Source organism: Corvus kubaryi, unplaced genomic scaffold (genome assembly GCF_017639235.1).
Source record: "Corvus kubaryi isolate FWS band 111438036 unplaced genomic scaffold, C.kubaryi_AGA036_p1.0 37249, whole genome shotgun sequence".
In the NCBI taxonomy this organism is placed as follows: Eukaryota; Metazoa; Chordata; class Aves; order Passeriformes; family Corvidae; genus Corvus; species Corvus kubaryi.
In genome coordinates this window covers 1,025,789-1,045,242 of record NW_024581072.1, presented here as the reverse complement: position 1 = coordinate 1,045,242, position 19,454 = coordinate 1,025,789, and the positions used below count along the sequence as shown (strand labels likewise).

General features: G+C 37.9%; 2 long non-coding RNA genes across 2 annotated transcripts in view; both read right to left on the bottom strand.

Annotated features, from left to right (window-relative positions):
* The window catches only part of LOC121662354, a 58,910-nt gene extending 41,628 nt beyond the window's left edge, over positions 1-17,282 (bottom strand). Inside the window, exon 1 of the long non-coding RNA XR_006015260.1 lies at positions 17,223-17,282. This is a non-coding gene — a long non-coding RNA (uncharacterized LOC121662354). The remainder of the gene's footprint in view (positions 1-17,222) is intronic.
* Positions 11,624-15,529, bottom strand: LOC121662355. The gene is made up of 2 exons (XR_006015261.1): positions 15,450-15,529; positions 11,624-13,633 (listed from the first exon to the last, which is right to left on the bottom strand). It is a non-coding gene; the product is annotated as an uncharacterized LOC121662355 (long non-coding RNA).
* Positions 17,283-19,454: the final 2,172 nt, after the last annotated feature.

Genomic DNA, 19,454 nt, shown 5'->3' with positions numbered 1-19,454 from the left:
TGTCATAATCCACTGATAGCGTCTTATATACTGAGGAAATATATATTAAGTATTTGCAAGTCTTTTGAATATATTTTAGTGTTGCTTTCTTTAGCTCTGGATCTGCCTTTCAGAAATACATATCACTTTGCAATGTTCCTTGCTCCATCCCAAAATCCTGTGGCTCACACCTAAGTGCATTGGTATCAGGTCATTATCACTCCTCACCAGCAATTTAACTACTGAGCGGTGAAAAAAAAGAAAAGAAAATATTGAATTCTTGTTACATCAAGGATACAAAACCAAGTCACAAAAGTTTACTCCAGAAGCTCTAGTCACAACTGTACAGACATATTCAAAATAATGGATGTCATTTTGGAGGATGTTTCATCCCCCCATGCACCTCTGCAAGTTACATAAAACGACTGGATTGCCTAGAAGTATTTCAGAGCAAGTCCATTCACATCAACATGACAAAGCACAGTGCAGTGCTAAAGTACCTCTAAACAAGTAACCCAACCCTTTCAGCCTTTTTGGCTGAGTCTTGACTATAAAAGCTATCAAGGGCACAGAAAGCATTTGACTATATTCAAAGCAAGTGATCAGGTAGGACAGTGGGCAGTACGAAATTAAAAACAGCCCTTATCTTTTCACTTACATAGCAAATCACAGAGATAACTTTTTTTAGACAGAGCAAATTTGCTGAGATCTGAAACAAATAATCATGTAGGTCAGCTTGGAGACAGCGAGAGTGTCATTTTAATTTGTACCAAGACAACGAATAAACAAAGTGCACCAGATCAAGTGACAGCAAGACACACACAAAAAGACACAGGCAGGGATGATGGATCCTGGGTGAATGGAACAAAACGGAACAAGGAAAGAAATGGGCTTATACAACTATAGCAAAGCAGTTGCACATTTTAACATAACTGACAATCTGGTCATATGCTAAGGACAGCCACCCTCACACTCGGAACAGCCAAGACAGCCGACAATATACAGAACAGGTTATCTTTCCCATTCTGACAAGACTCAGCACCAATTCAGCTATATATATTCAACGTGTAGCTGGTTGTGGAAATGCCATGAGCAAGTTCTGGACAGCACATTAACAGGGGACAATAAAATTAAAGAGCATTACTGCTATTACTGGAGAGCTGATTTTTGAGCTCTAAGTTTAGATAGCTTGCAAGGTCTGGCATGATTAAGCAATAGTTGATGCATAGTGCAGTATCAAAATTCTGGCATCCATTAATCAAAGGCCTTATGGCCTTGACTCAAAACTCCTTAAAATCAGTAAGGCCAAAAAAAAAAAAAAAAAAGGCAAAAAAAAAAAAAAAGAAAAACAAAAAAAAAAGGAGAAAAGAAAGAAAAAAAAGTAGAGAGACTGGAAAATTCTTAGTGAAGTTGAATCAGCTTTGAATTACTACTCGACCTTTTTGGTTTGGGTTTGGTCTGTAACATCTGAGCACATGTTTTAAAGAGACAAAGCCAAAGAGAATGCTGTGTGAAGGACCATAAGGACCAGTTCATGCCTCAAGACCAGGTGCACGGATGTCAGGAGGTCACCAGCCCTCCGCAGCACCCAGCCACAGCCATCTCTTTACCACATTACATCTCCTTGCTTTTCTTAAAAAACTGAACTGAAGGGAAGCAATAGGGATTAGTCAGGAAGGAACACTCCTGCCTAACCAGAGCCCAGAGCAGCAGAGGCAGTTTTGGAAGCAGAACGAATTGCCACTGTACTCAGGTTTTTGGAATATTTCAATTCCACTTATCTCCAGGCCCACTGTTGTAGTGCAGCTACTGTGCTGTTATGATGCTGTGCCTCGATGATCTTGGATAAGGCAGTTAGTGACACCAGACTGCAGGCTTGGTATTGAAACTATTGGGAAGTCTTACCCCTAAACCCAGTCCTCTTTTAAACTTTTTCCTCCAGTGCCAGTGAGCTTATTTTGCATAAGTGTCTGTTGTTTAAGCTAAAGACAAACCTAGTGAGATAACACCAATAAGCAGAAGGTAGTATTTAACACTTGGAAGGACACTAGGAAGGATAATTTAGACTGGGAGAGGTCAGACCAATGCATATGAGTTACAGATAAACCTGTAGGGAATTACAAGGAAATTTACTCCTGCAAGGTTTTGGTGATAGCAGAAATCACAGATCTCACAGCATACACAGAAATATATTCGTTTCCTGTTTCTAATTCACATAACCATCTCCTGCCCCCAGAAACCTGGAGATAACTTGGCTTGTAAGGACTGAGTGGTAATGCACTTAAGAGTCCTTAACTGCTGAAATCCCTGCACTTGACAGGCAGGATTATCTCAGCTGAAACATGCCTCCATTACAGCATATACAGAAAAATACATTTGCAACGAAAAGCACGTGAATAACTTATCTTTTGCCTTTTTCTGTCAACTAAAAAGTTGAGGAAAGTAAAGCAAATCAAATCAAGCATAATCTGGAAGATATTAAATGGTTTTTTTTAATGCAGTTGGGGTTGGTTTTTTTTAGTAAAACTCCATTGTTTTGATTTAAAGACTGAAGTGAAAGATTAATTTTACTTAAAAATTTGGCACAAAAAATCAGCAAAAAACAGATAAATTCTTGAAATCTTTCGATATTGTGACATCCATCTCTTGTCAGTGTAGTCCCAGATGAGACATGTTTCAATTATACATGCAATACCACAGTGCGTACTTTCACCTTCTTGCTTTCACCCACACAGCGACCTGCACAGCTGCTGAAGTCCCTTACCAGTTAACATATGGCCACAAAAGTTTACTGACAGCCTTTTGAAGTAAAACAGTACCTTTTTACTACCACCACTCCCACCCCGAATTTGGAGTTAAGGCTGTGATTTTTGAGAAATTCCATAAGGACCCTGTAGTGACCGTACAATTCCATTAGGGAAAGGTTTGTCTCTGGGATGATTAGTATATTCATTTCTTTGTCAGGCACAGCTAACAAAGTGCTTCATCAAAAGTGGTTCAGCAAATTCTGAAAACTCCATCAGAACATCCAGACACTTTTTCAGGAGACTTCTCTCATTGGAGATATCCTACTTACCACACTTGGCATAATGACAAAATGGAAGTATTTATTGAACCATAGGATATTACCAAATTATATCAGTACTGTCCACTTGAGGATTCAGTTGCATCACAAGCTCTATGAGTTAAAGGTAGCTGTCACACAAGAAGGAACATCAGTGCAGTTACAGCATGTCCTCACTTGGTCAAGGGAAAACAAAACACCAGAGCAGATCGGACAAATTGACAGGTTTAAATAACAGGCAGGGAAAGGCTTTTAGAGAAGATATGACATTTACTTCTGAGCAGATGGGTAAAGAACACAGTATCTGAGTCTAAAAAAACTAAATTATCCTCCACAGTTATTCAGCTTCATTTGAGTTATATCCAATGGTTAGTTATGGACAGCAAGTCCTGTAGAAATAATGCATAGACTCGTGCATAAACTCAGAAAATTACTTTGCTATCTAAACTATTTCTTGATTATGTGTGTATTCTCCATTTAAAATTCAATTATACTACATTTTTTTCTAGCAGTATTTTTGTTCTTCAGCAGCAGTGGTCTGAAAATATGAACCAGATATGGCTCACAGAAAGAAGTAGTTCCACCTCTTTGTAAAACATGAATTGTGGGGGTGGGAGATATTTAAGAATTTGCTTTTCTATTTACTTTGCATCCAAATTTCAAGGACCATGGCAAAGCATCTGGTGACACAAACTGACTTCAAGAACTGAATGCAGAAAATTGGCAAATTGTTCTCTTTGAGAACATGAAAGCTGTGGAGAAAATTAATTTATAATTGCATTTGAATGCACATAAAATTTGTTGATGAAATTCAAGAATAGGATTTGATAGTTAGAAGATAAAACCCCAGAGTTTAACCTCAAATACAAAATAACATAATCTGTACACAGTATACAGCAATATAGCAAGAACTGTTTTGATGTGTGCAGTCACTCTTATTTATGTAAAAATATGTAAGCACAATGAATCAGCAGCATTTAACTGCACAGAGTTCAGGTCTGCAGCGCTTTACTTTGAAGAACAAAAAATATTCAGTTTGGAGACGCAAAAGTTCAACAGCAACATTAAATTCTATAGCCCTCCAGACAAAGTCAAGCATATTTTTAGACAATTTCTGAACCAGTGAAGAACTAAAATAACTTTTAGCACCCTGTTTGAACTTTGTGCAATTTATTTTGAGACATAAAAATAAAATAAAAAAATAATGCTTTTTAAGGTTCTAAATATAGAAGGCTTAATCCAGATGGAATATCAGCAAGAGCAAATAGGTTTTATAAGCCTTCAAGAGCAAAAAAATAAATAAGAACAAAAAATTAATCCTGGCAGTTTGCTATTGACTTTTAGTAAATTGGGTTTTTTAAACTTTGACCAAGAAGCAAATGGGTCCACAAAGAGATTTATACCAAAGTAGCTATATTTGCCAGAATTCTCATTTCAGCCCCTTTTTGATACTTAGACCATCTTAAGCATCATTCAGTCAATTAAGATAAAGTGAAATCGAACAGCATCTCTTAAAACCAAATGAGAAAATGTCTATGCTGACTTGCTGAGTTTTCTACTCCAGTTAAAGATCACTAATCTAATGATATCAGATTAAATGTGTATATCCCTACATCGATGTCTCCCTCGCTCTTTTGCTTTTTTTAGTGATGGAGCATACCAGCTTGGTTTGGGTATTTGTCTAAAATTATCAAAACTTATTGTTATGAGAAAAAAAATTATATTTACAGTGTAATTTTATGTAATTCTGTTGGCCTGGAGACAAAGTAGATTTTTCTAAGAACTAAATTCATAAGAAGAAGTCCAACTTTTTTTCATTCTGGAGGATTGCAGGTAGACCACGCAGACCCAAAAAGCAGTAGCAGCACCTTCAAGTGAGCCCTTCCAGTTGCTGGACTTTTAACTTGACAAAGAAGCTGTTGTCCTTTATGTGTTTAAGTCTACTGGGTTGAAACTGTAAGTATAGAGACACTCGGCTGTGGTATTTGATGGTGAAGAAGGAAATACACAGAAGACTCACGCACTGCTTCTCTTTCCTTCATCACAGCAACTCCAGGCAGCAAAGATCAGCATTTTGGGGAAGCTATGGGGAGCTGGCTGACATTGTCCAGGGCTGATGCTTACTCAGGAAAACTATAGACAACAACCACATGAGGCCAGAGTAATGTCACCCCAATATACTCCTTTGGGCTGTGTCCAGTGAATTAAGAAAACACTTCACCCAGAAAACACTTCACCCTGGTTCCTGCCTTCAAGGATCCCTGTGGCTCCTGCATGGCACTGACCTGCCCCAGGACCACTTCCAGGACACAAGAGGGCAACAAGTGGGTTCACTATGATAGCGCAGCAGCAGACCCAGTTATTAGGAGCAAGTATTTAAAAAAAACAGTTTCAAATAAAATTTACAGTAGCTATTTTCCTGTGAAATACTTGTTTAATTCAAAGACGTTGGGAAATAATCATAATAACGGTGAGAAAACTGTGAAAATCTGAGTAGGACAAGAGGAAGTTCTTTAAAACACCATCGTGCTTGCCAAAAGACCAATGGCAGGGAGGTGTTGAGTGCCATAGCTCCCAAAAACTTTAACATTTCATTCTGGAATGCAAAAGTCACGCTAGGACTAGGATTGGGTATAAGAATTTAAACCCTCGCTATCTACTGTTGGAACTGGATAATCTCCTCTTCATCAGTATTTCAGTTCTGTATGATTTTGAATAGCAGAAGCAAAAGTCTGCCATATACTGTAAAAAGCAAAAGAAGTAAAAGAAACAAGGACTTACACTGCATGGTTAATGCATTTCTTTTTCAAGTGCTATATATAATTTCAAGCTATACAACAAAAGTCACCAAGTAATAAAACAAGTTATAATAGACTGTTAGGTAGCACAGGAACTAGAACATAAACTGGAGCAGCAAAGTAGGGTATGAAATTCTAAAACATATTTACCTGCCCTCTGAGTGGACAGACATAAAATGTGCTTGTGATGTTTAAAATTTTTATTACCAGAGAGAGTTCAAACATTTGAATGTTCCCCTCTTTTTATTCTTCTCCAATAAACTAGTAAAGGTCTGGGGAAAATAAAATAGGAAAAGAAAAACCTAGTTTTCAATCTGTTCTTGGGATTTGTCTTCCCTTTAAATTATTCTCTTCATTTTTGTAGAACTTAGCTTTGTCCTCAAACAACAGAACATACAATCAGCACAAAATGCTGCCAGTAGAGACCTGATCTTCCCTGCAGCCTCATTTACCTTCACTGATGTCATGATTCCCACTTGGTAAACTACTGAGGCACACGCCTAACCTCACTCCTGTGGGTACCTCTGTTTTGACATACTGACATGCTTTGGGATATGACATTTGTGGTAATATATTACCTAAGCAGAGCCTAGAAGGCTTTGTCCAAAACAAGCTCCAAGAGCCAAAACCATGAAAATTAAGTGCAATTTCCATAATGGCGGACCTCTTAAGCCAGGAATAAACAAAGATCAGTGGAAGAAACACTTCATTCAGTTTCTGATACTGCTGGCAGGAAAAAATTGTCTGAATATTTTGCAATGAAAGATTGCATGCAAAATTCAGTGACTCTTTGTGAAAAATAGCACATGAAGCCAACCTTGCTTGATGTCAGATGTGCTATAAACTGAAGGATATACTATCCTATCTCTCACAATTACAGCATTTTAAGGAACTCATCAGTAGTTTGGAGAAAGTTTTTAAAGTTCATTCTGTTCAGAATTTTGCTTATCTTATGTACTTTTAATATTACTGTTCACCCCATCTTTACTGTGATACATTTTCATGACTTTAAAGCAAGCACTATTAACAGTTCATCAGATCCTCAGGACTTATGTCAACAACCTCTGGGAGAGAAAAATGACAAGAAGAGGAGGCATAAGGGTCAGGAAAAGAAAATTTTTCCAAATTATTATTTCTCTATCTTCACAACATCTGCTTTGTCCATAGCTCCACTTACATTTTGTACAGCAGTGATTCTTACGCAGATGATTACTCTCTACCTAGCAAAATCCTCCTTTTTTCTTTTTTTTCTTTGGGTCTCAATTTCTTCCTTCATTTAAACACAATAAAAGGAAGGATTTGAGAAAGAAACAGAAGCACACACATCCAGCTAAAGATATTTCCCAGAAAATTGAGGGTAGTATGCTGGCTGCAACTTACTTAAGAGTTTCAGTGGTAAAAACTTCACAATCACAGAGTCTGCTCCAGACTGAAGGGGTAAGGAGGCACAAAAAGGTCAGTATTAACTATCTTTTTTGTGCTATTTACTGACACATAGAAATGTTTTTAAAATAGGGCTTTGCCACAGACTGCAGAATAATTGAAAAAGTGAGGTTTTGCCAAAACACAATGAAAACTCTGCTGAACACAAGGCAGTATATTTTGGGAAAGAAGTCTTTAAGAAAGGGAAAAGGAATACCATGAAGTTAGATTCCTCTCATGTCCTGGTTTCCTCATCGATACTCAGAGCATTCTCCACTTCAGGAGTACAGTGAACAGTAAATATATCAACAAATACAAATACATAAATAAAAAATGGAACTACTAGAGCAGTCTTCGATTTGGTTTCAAACAGCAAAATCCTTCAATGTGGAAAGAAAAAGGATCTTTAACCCTTCAAGTACTTGACAGCGTAAAATTCCATTATCAAAATGATGTCATTTAGAAATTAAACCACATTTTGCTATTTTTATAGACTACAAGAAAATTAACCCTTTGTTTGAGTTCAGCTGATACATTACAAAACAAAATAATGAGTCCTCTTCATTCCCACCTAAAAGTTCCTCCTTTTTTTCACTGTTTCTATGTGGAACCTGAATCCCCCATCATGTATATAGCTGGCGTAGCCCTCTGTGACATCTGTTCCGGCAGGGACCACAAAGGCTCTGGCAAAGTCAAGATGTGCTCCCTTGCAGCATGCTCTGCTACATTACACAGTCTACCTGGCACTAGGGAAGCACTAGGGTATCTCTTCACTGCGTGACTCAAATTACCTTCACACATGTATCACATGCATGAAATGCCTCGGTACACCCATCATGTAACACCACACTTAAGCCTCCTCTGCATTAAAAAAGACCTTGTACAAAATGCTGGCATTGGGTTTTATGGAAGCTTCAGAGTCAGTGCAGTTCTTTAACTCATACCAGGTCCTTGAAAGTCCCACAAAATTCCTGTCTCTGTTTTTAAACCTGGTCACTGTTGCCCTCTCCAGAGAAGATGCACATTGCTGGCTTCCTTGAAGACTCTGGAACACAGGTAGCAGAACTGAGAGCAAGTAACCCAGAATGTTAATGTTTGCTCCTTTGCTCAGAAGCACCTGGAGCAATAACACCAGCTGGACAAATATAAGAGCTTTACTAAAATGTCATTGTGGAAAGCCAGCCCACACAGAGATAAATAATGAGATCAAGCCTCTCAGAGAGAAGAATGCCAAGTTAGGAGATTAAAGGAAAGTAAGAGGAAAGAAAAGCTGGAAAGGAGGCATCACCGCTGATACTGTCTGCTGTAAAACTCAAAAATCATGATGATTTTTACTCTCATCTAAACTTGATAGAAAGTAAACACCCTCAAGATACAATTCTGGGTGAGGTACCATACTGGGGGACATCAACTGCGATTTTAACCTCTCAGGCAACAAAGGTGAGAACTTCTTAATTGGCTCCAACGAAAAAGTTTGATGTCAAAAGCAGAGAAAGTATCATGCAAAAGAGGAGGAAGACAGCTGGGAAAAAAATCCAGAGGAACAATATTTGCTTCAAGTAAATAACCTTTGACTTCACTAACAAAAATGAAGTGTAGGAAAAAAAGTGTGGCAAAGCCACAAAACTGATTTCCGACATTGGTTTTGAATGCTTTTTTGTGTTTTCAGACTCCTTACCATACCGATACAAATTTGACACAGTGATGGATGGCTACAGATGCAAGAAGTCAAGTGAAGTATGGTGGTTAGAAAAAGTGAATTGAGCCTCTTCTCTCTTAGGTTCTGCTCGTGACTTCTCAGGTGATACTGGGTGGATAAATCGTTTAGCACCTCAGTGCTAATTGTTCTTTATCAATGAACTGAAGAGACACTTTTTATGAAAAGTACAAGAGCTCAGCATTACTATCATCAATTTTCAGCCTTAACAGCTTTGAAAGCCATAGATGCTGGACAATAAGCTCAAATATAACTCAGAAGATCAGAATTTCAATAAGCTATGCAGGAGACTTAGATATTTGTCAGAAGGGCTTTAATGTTAAACAACTGCTAAAGATGCACACCACACTCCCATGGTACAGCCAAATGCTGCTTCGGTCATTTTCAAAGTCAGGATAAAATAAATTACAGTATTTTTAAATCAAAACAACTTGCCTTGCTGCACTTTACCTTACTTTCTTAAGCAATGTAAGGCAGAATGGTACCTTTTCTCTTGAGACTTGCGAGGTATTAGTCAGAGATTAATACTTAAAATTAACTAGTCTCATTTTCACAACTAATTTAAATATTAGATATACTCATATCCACAGCCAGCAGATGCAGCAGCACAAATGGTAGATATTTACTTTTTTAATTAAACAAATGACCTGCTGGCCATGAAATTAATGTCCCGGTGTTTCTAACTCCTGCATAATATTCAGTGAGAGAATTTAAAGAAAAGTTGAGGGCTTTGGATAAGGCTTTGCATTCCTGGAAAACAAATGAATGGGCCCACTCTAAATACAGTCAGACTTGTGCTAGCTACAACTGCATCAGAGCAAAGAGCAAAAGGATTGCAGTCAGTGTCAATTAAATCAAAAGTGATTGATTAAAGGCTAAAACAATTGATTAGAAAAACAGTATAGCAGACTTGAAAGAAAAGTACCCCCTCTACCAGCATAATCCTGAATTTCCTCATGCATGCAAATTGCTTCCTGATTATAAATGAAGTTTTTCATCTATTGGGATAAATGAACATTAGAGCCAAATTTGCTTTGTGTGGTTCTAAGATTTTTTCACTGAAGTGTCCCAAAATTTGTTTTTATATGCAACTTAGAAAAAAGGAAAAGTGGGGTGGGGAAAAAAGCTTGAAGGAAACAGAAAGAATTGAAAGGTCTGCAGAGTTCAGAGTATTGATCTTGCTCCCAGTGCAGCCATGGAAAAACTTCTCCTTTTCCCTCTTTAAAATTGGTTCAAGCCCAAGGAATGACTGAGCTTAAAAGAATGTTCCTATTTGAAGTACTTTCACAGTAGACAGCACCAGCTTTATCATCCAAACCACCTCTCAACCATGGCTAGGACCTCTGAATTCCAGTCACTGAAGTAATTCACCACATCAGAGGATTTAAAACATTAAAAACATCATGTTTTCTCCCTGTGATGGTAAGACATGCCACAAGCCACCATATTTCCCATAGGAGCAAAGGAAGCACTTCACCCAGATCCTGTCTGCTGCTAATCCCAGACATTCAGGTTGCCTTCTGACAGGTACAAAATCTGCCCTGATAAAATGGCAAGGCAGTCAAAAGAGTCATTTTCATCAAGGATAAAGTAGACCTGGGAACAATCACATCTAACACATTCTGGACATTGTTTAAAACTGTCTTCTTCTTCTGTTGTTAATACAGGCAATAATCCCTAAATACAATCTTAAATGTGAAGGTTGTCAGGCCATGGGCACATGCTTACTACTAAGTGCTTGCTAATCCACTTTGCTTTGAGTCCCTCAATAGCAACTAACACATCTCAGGCTGAGATTTATGTGTACTCTTTATTTCTACAGCTCCTTTGAGCAAATTCTTCCTGGTTTCTAAAAAGCAGCCATATCACACCAAAGGAACTGTAAATAATGGCTACGCACCCATAAGCAGTATGAAAACACCTCCCATGTCACCTAAGTCCCTCAACTGATTGGAAAGGATTTCCAGGCCTATGAATATGCAGAAGCTGTGACACAGCACAGATATTACAACTACTAGCACTGTAAACAATGGAGTTAGGATTATCTGAGCCGGATGGTATGCAAAAGAATAAATAGAGAACTACAGGCAATAATTCCACCATCCTTCTTTCCTTCGGACATCTTTTCCCTGTGTATTCTCACTATAACATTATTTTTTGTCCCTTATCTCAATGATATAGTAATATTGCCTATAATAAGCATAGGTATTTTCTGTAAAGAAAATGGATGACATGGCTCTTCTTTAAAAAGATCTGACTATATTAACTCAGTGGTTTGAAAACCTACTTATATACTGATGTACTCAACTTTTCACTGAAAACTCATTATGACATCACTGGTTAAACATTTGGACTTTTAGTTTAGCATTACAGATGTCTAAGCAGTGTTTAAATAACAATTCTGAGGAAAAAAAATGATTGTAAGTAAAAATAGGTGAAGTGGTAGTTTTTCCTCTGCAGCTATACTTGAATATTTCTAGCTCTAGACTAATCTCCTTAAAATGCAGATTATGTTTCACTAGGTTTTGGAAAATTCCACCTAATAAGTAATGCCTAATGCTTATGCTGCACTTCATCAGCTGAATTCTCTTCTGACACAAATGCCGAACAGGTCCACAAAATCACCAGACAACAAATCACTTCTTACTTCATTTTGGTTTTTAATGTAAGGCTTAGGGTTATGTTTATTATTCCATTATACACAATATGTTTATATTGTGCTTTATATTTCTTTTCACAATTTGCTCTTCCACTTGCTAGAGTTTATAACTTCATTTACAGGAACATTTAAAAAAAAAGTAATATAAATTTTTTTAATCCTATATTCTAATGTTTCAGAAGAGCATGAAAGAAATGAGAAGTCTGAAGCACAAGCTCTGTCTCACAAAACCCAAAGCAATCTGGAAAACTCCAGTGTACATCAAATATGTTTCATACAATTAAACATTTGACTTTTCCCAAAAGGACGGGAAACGGTCAGCTTGAAATTTGGTTTTCACTCTATATTTTCTTTCTGAAACCAAATGAGATGCTGGGTGGCAGAGGTCTTTCTTGAAGGACAGGGTTTTGCCATATATTTATAAAGCTAACCACTCATATGGAATTCCTATACACATACCCAAAGACTGATGATGCTGAATGCTTCAGAGGATTTAGCTTTATTGTGTTGGCTCAGACAGCTAGGAAACAACACAATCCACCCTGAACCTCTTTCTGACATCGCTCTTTGAACAATACAGGAGACATGTATAAAATATGAAGTCAGAAAAGAGTAAGAAGAGGAACTTTACATTTTTTACCAGTAGCATTAATTATTTTCCTTGAAATATTGAGACTACAGGTGATGAAGAAAGTCTAAAGGAAGACCATGAAGCAGAGCTGTGGACAGAGGCAAAGGAATTATGAGACTTTTCATTTCCAGGCCTTCCTAGCATTAGGAAGTCTCATATGACACAGATTATAACAAGGGTCAGGCAGAAAGGTCATTTCGGTGTGGGTAAAATACCTTTCTTTTTTAAAAGAATAAGAGCAGCAGCAATGGGCATTGAGATAAAGCAGAGAATAAGAGCTTGCTTTCCCCTGCCTTGTCAACATTTTCCCAGGGCTACTGCACAAGATCCATAGCACAGACTTCAAACACCCTGGGAATCCCAACTGAACCCTCTCTCCCCATCTTCCTTTAAATCCATCAGTAAATAGAAAAGTACACGAAACATTCGGAGATTCCTAGCATAAAGAAGCCCAAAACTCACCAGAACTTGGACTTGATGATTGTTGTGGGTCTCTGTGATTCTGTTAAAATAGACTTGCTGCTGAGTTAGCAAACTGAGTGAGGAAAAGAACAGAGACAGCCCCAGGACTCTGAACATTTCTTCATTGACTACTCAGGTGCAGTCTCTGACAAGGGAACAGGGGCAGTGCAGGGGAGTACAAAACCAGAACCAGATTACATTTGCTTTTCCCTGCTGGCAGCCGTTCTGAGAGGTTTACAGTGGAGAGTGAGAAACTGTTCCATATGTGTATATTAGAGAAAAAACAGGAGATCCCACAGCACATGGTAGATTTCTTGTGGTGCCACACCTCATGGTCTTCCTCTGTTCCCCTTGTATCTGCCTGCCACATGGGTCCAGATATAAAAACAGGCACCATCACATCTGAAAGACATTTCATTTCAGTTTGAAGGTAGCTTGTAGAAAGGCTGTGTTTTCCTAGGCTTGAGGGAGTACATCCATTTTAGGAAGAAATTAACTGATACTTTGACTCATGACATCCCTGACTGATTTTCAGGATAAAATACCAGTGGACTCTGCAGCATGTCCTGCACTCCTACTGCTGCAGAGCATGGTGCTGAAGATCAGGAATAGCATGGAAGAACATGCACAATGCTAAAGAGAAGGAATGATGCATGTAATCCAAATCATACAGTTCTTACAAGGCTCCTGCTCTTGAAATAAATACTGAGGTTAAGAACACCCATCTTCTCAAACTCAGTTTATTTTAATCCTGCTGGAGTTAACATTCTTGTTCCACAGCTTACTATGCATACCATTTCATACTGCTCCTCAAAACACTGTAATGGATTTCCTGACCTCAGTGAATTGTCCAAAGGAGTGCTTCCTGCCAATTCTCAGCTGCTTCCTGCTGTGCAAGCTCCTGCAAAGGCCAAGAAACGGACATGTAACTTTACTGCAAACAGGAAGAAATCTCCCTTGCTAACAGTGTGCTGCCATAGTGCACTTAACCCCTCTCAACAAGAAAGTACTTGGAAGAATGCTAGAACAACTGGGGTTTCCTCCTTTTAAAAAGGCTTCCTAAATCTAGGCATCATTTGAGGATGATAATCTGAGGTTTGCCTGCCTAAGAGAAGATTTCCTCTCTCTGCATTATTCCTTTTCCAAAAACTGAGTTCTGCCCCAGACCATTGGCAAGCATTTTCTAGACTAGAGGCCTAGGTGACTTACTCAGGGATACACAGTAAAGTTAACACAGAGCACTGCCAGTCTTTTAACCCCTAGGTTAGACCTCTTCTATTTCAACATCATTGTCCTCAGAACAAAAGAATGTACAAAAATAGACACCTGAGGAAAACAATTTTTTACTAACACAAAGAATTTGGCATTTTAAACATGAATAAAACTTATTCTCACTTTATTCTCAGATCTGCAACCGTCAATCAGTGAATGTTTTTATGCTACCATTCTGCTGTATGAAGACAGCTGGCAACACACCTCTTTTGAGAACTGCTGTACATTGCTTTGAGGCAAGAAGTTCTTGAACTTCTTGAAGGCCTTTCAAGGCTCTGTCTAAAAAGAATTAAAAGGCAGTTCTGCTACTAAAATTTCACAAGAACTAAGAGCCAAAAGTTCATTTCAGTAAACAAATTAATGATTCCAAGAAAGAGTGAATTTTTTATCTGTTGCCTTACATTTGCACAGCAGCCTACAGGGACCCTCTCTGCAAGACACAACTTTCTCTCCATCTCTCGTCTCATTTTCTTCTGATGTAAATTTTTTTTCTGCCTGGAGAGTGTTCAGCACTCTGCAAAAGTCTCTGTAGCATCTGCGGTGGTTCTTTATAATTACATTTCCTTGTGCTGGTATTTTAGGACTAATTCTTTAGGTTTGGACTGAAAGCTGGAGGTCAGTTCTTGCCATTTTGAATTATTTCCTTTCAATAAAGGAATACATGTCCTTCTGATTTATCACCACTGACAAATCTTTCCTCAGCCCTTTCTTTGTTCTTAATATTTTGCACATTCTTGAACGAGCCTGAATCATTTGTGCTGGCAGGCTTGCACAAACACACACACATACCCCCACACAGACACCTCACAGATAAGATCTCTCTTTTTGAATCTTAGCTTCAGATATTTTAAGCTACACTTCACAGACTTTGCTTTTAATATTAAATTTGCCCAGAAATCATTAATGTACTAACCCAAGAATTTTTACTGGTTAAAGTAAAAAGTGTTTTAAGTTTCCACTGTAAAAAAGTCTAGACAAAAGTAATGGATGATAAATCATGCAAAAGAAGGTCTCTGTTTTGTTTAAAATTACCATTGTACATGTTCCTCATGCTTCATCTAGTATGTTTTTAACCTATTATGAAATAACCCCCCAAAAGTACACATTTAGAATTATTTAGCTATGATTATACAATACATCTTAATTCACTGGAAAGTGCTCAGCTGGGAAATATTCTTACATAATGCATGCAAGAGAGACCCTTACTGAACAGCATGGACTATGATTTGACAGTAGTGGTAATTCTGCTTGGAGGTGAGGTCAGATGATCCAGCCACGCTGAAACTGCCAAGCTCACCTTTGTACCACCAAGCACCTGCCTGGGAGCTGCTGTGGGTAAGATATCCACAGAGGGTTTACAAGGACAACAGGGAAAGAATAGCTGGAGATGGAAAAAGGACAAAGGATTTGGGAATGCAGTAACACATGTGAGCACCAACACAAACCCAGAGATACTGAGATGGGCATATGACAACAAGGCAGGGTGCTCCCCACAAGCATTGGAACATATGGTGAAAGAGAAATGACAGTCTATGTTGACATGTCTTTGATGCATATTAAGATGTAATTAAGATGAGTTTCAGTTCAGAATTCAAGTCCTTGCTACTATTTATATTTGGTACAAATGTATATGGTCCACAGTTACACATTTAATGTACATTTCTGTTTCCAAACACTGTACTAACATCCCTACTACTGAAAGGCCAGTGTCAAGCAACAGATTCCTGTTTTAAAACAGCAGGCCATTTTCAGGCGCTTTGATGAGTTTAAGAACACATTAAGCTGCACAGGCCATTCAGCTGGCATCAGAGAAGAGCTCCTTAATGCTTGGGTATGCCCAGCCCTCAAAGGTTACCATCACCAAGGCATTTAGTGATTCCCCAAAGAAGAAGCAGGGGCTGCAGACACATGTGTGATTCGATGAGTGAACAACTGGTTTTAACAGGGCTAACCACTGAAGGAGCAGCAAATACACTATGTAAACATGCTGGGTTTTACTTGCCACTAGGTAAGAGCCCTGCAATGTGCAAACTGTAACAGTCGCAAAAGATGGAAAGATGGAAAGACAAAGGATATGGCAAAGGATATTGTTGGGCAAATTAAATTATGCAGAGGCAAATTATAAAGTTTACCACCTAGGATGCCTATAATTACTGCCTGACATCCCTGAAGTGCTTATTCACAGCCAATGCTACACTTGCTGTTTAGGCTGTTGAAATGCATTTGAGAGAGAGAGGAAATGTCCGAGTTGCCCAAAAGCTCACCTCCATCAACTCAATGTGACCATCTAGACTTTGTGGGAAATTGCTGACTATTCTCCCAGTGTTACTGATGACATGATTAGTTATCCAAGGACAGGTATCACAGCGCATGGATTTCATGGGGATAGCTGAGGCATTCACATATATAAGGGCAAGAGAAGAAAGGCATCAGGAACCTAGGAACATTTAATTTTCAGTGATCTTTCAAAAAAACCTCAATTGTTTTGACAGTAAATATCTTGGGTTTTCTCCCTTTTTCTGTGGAAGCAGGCATTTGAAAAGTTATTGCAGCCTGACTTGTTCCTCTTGCATTAGTTAAACACTTTATTGAACACTTGACTTTTCACAGTCAGCTTGCCAGCTGACACTAAATTTTTTTAAAAATCATTTACAAATAACCAAGATTAAAAATATTTTGTATTTCAAAAATTGCAAAGAAAGAGAAAGTAGAAACAGCTTTGGATCTTCTACTAATTTTATGCAAATGTGAAATTAATTTAATCACGAAGGAATTACGACACCAGTCAAGTTTAAGAGGAAATACAAAACTCAGTTTAACAGTTCGTGTCTGACTGGTGTGTTGTTAATCCTAAACAGTAACTATTCAGTTGACTTTCTAATAAATGCGACTTTCCTTGGAATTTTTAAACACAGTTTAAATAACTTTAAGATAATATTATTCTTTGCAGTGTCATCATTTAGGAATGGTACTCCCCAATTTAGTTCTCCCACTGAGAATCTCCAAACCACACTGCTACTTTCTCGCTCCCCCTTCTCCCTCTTCAATTCCCACCTAGACATAGGTGGCCAGAGAGGAGAATTGGTGGCAAAAAAGGTGAATATCATGTGTTGAGATGAGAAGAACAATTTACTGGAAACAGCAATGAGATAAGACAATGAATAGTACCAGCAACAATATTAACAATAAAAGTATACAAAAAAGAGAGAATTACTCACATGCAAAAATGCTCACTGCAGACCCCAGGACAATGAACAGGAAATGGAACCAGGACACATCTGAAAGACAGATATTTTTCAATTTCCTTAGTGTGCGGCAATAAGAAGAGCTGCAGATTTTATTGAGCTGAACTTACTGTCACCTTTCTCATTGCCTGAGGAGCACCAGAGATTTCATGAAGAAGTTACATGGGGGGCAGGAAGAACTATAGATTGACTAACATGTAATATACTGGGAACTTGACAAGGTCTTTGCAGAATTCATTCAATACCTTTGCAAAAAAAGAGAAATAAAGCTTTGGAGAGGAGTATTTTCCTGGTATCTTCTATTTTCTATACTTTCTGTAATTCAGGAGGCAACCTGAATAAGAAGTAAATAAAAATATGAGGACTTCAGAAATTTTACCTTAAAATGTGGTCAATGTTTATCTTGTATCTTGTATTACACAACCTTGTATAAAAGATTGTTTTTTGAAAATATAATTTGCTCATTTAAAAAGACAAAATACAGGTAAGCATTGAATAGTCTCTTTGCTAAATATTACTAACATAAAGCTTAGACATTTCTTATGTAAAATCCATGTGGAAAACAGAGATGCAAAAAGCTGCCTTGTCTTCAAAACTGAATTCACAGTCATCTTTAAAAGTACCAAGGCTTACCAACTATATGTGTTGTTTTGCACCTTCTATTGCATTTTATCTTTGCACTTTTTACGTGCTGTTTTATGCCCACAGTAAATACTTGCACTTATTTTAGTACTGGTTTCAAAAAATGTGGCTGGTTCTCACCAGTGACCCAGTTTTGGCCTTCTCGTGTCCCACCCAAGCAACTGCAAAGCTCTCATGTGCCGATGTGATGGCACTCGCCCAGACCTGAGGGACACTTCTGTTCATTACTCACTCATACCAGGTGCTGGCTGGCTTCTGCACAGAGACAGGGATAATTCCTCAAAATGTGCCACTTGGTCATACTAGACCCCTGTTTTAATCTTCAGACTGACTGAGGTTACTAATATGTCTAGAGACACAATAAATAGCCTAAGTACAGAGCCATATGGTGTCCTGCTATTGAACTTTTGAAGACAGAACTGACCTTTTACTCCCACAGCATTTAACTCTTAATTAGCTTTGCACCTATTTTTAAAACTTATCTTTACTTTCCTGAAGGTATCTCACAAAGGTTTTGAGACTTCAAACTATTTTTTTGAAGGGGATATAATCATTGCACAGAAATTATGCTTTGTAGTGACACCATTTCTATTTAATGCATCAGAAGTGTAAAATGAAGCTAATGTTTTATTTCTGTACTTGGTCATTTGACATGAGGTCTAATGATGTAGCAAATAACTAATTAAATGCTTTATAATTGCTAAGCTATAAAGGAAATCATAACAAATAAACTATACAGGACATTAAGCATTAATTCATTTAGTGTTATCTACAAAGGATCTGCTTAAAGATCCTAAATTCTTCTGAGACTGCTACCCACTGCTGCATGCTTTCCTTTCAAACTTCACCCCATGCTGATCGTTGCCTGTGTCCTCAACTGCTGTTCTCTGTCCTGTGATACAATGTCACAGGGTCCTTGTCATTTTCACATGGTTGTAGAATTGTAGCTTCTTTCTCACAGTCATCCTTGACCAAACTGCTGGGCTACCTGTTAGAGGAAGCAGAAAGGGAGCTCACTGAGCACTGACCAGATCGTCCTAAGTTGCACAATGACTTGTAGTTTGAGGAAAAAGTTAATGAAAAACAAGGCAATCAAAAATAATTCATAATTTTCAGTAACTCAGCTAATTTTAATTAGAATCATTTTTTGCTTCATTTAGGGATTCAGTAAGAGACTGTGCATTCTTGAAGAATTAAAATATTTCTTTCTCTTTCTGTAAAATATGGAATTTTTTTTGTTACAAGGACATCAGGACAAGGGAGGAACTAACTGAAGATACAGGAACATAAACTGAAACTATTGCAGAACACTATGGCAAAAATACAGTTCCTACACTTCTGTGCCCACATATGGGCAGGTACATGGCATTAAACATAGAACAGAAATACTAATTCAGACAAGAAAAAAATTAGGTTTATTAGATATTCAGAAAGATCATCTTCTTTGAAAACCTATACATGGACTAATACTCCTAGAGGCAAACTCAAATTGCTTCCAGCACAGAAGGAGCCTCCACCACTCTTGGGTGGGCACAAATTGGGACAATGTTTCTGCCTCAAGGA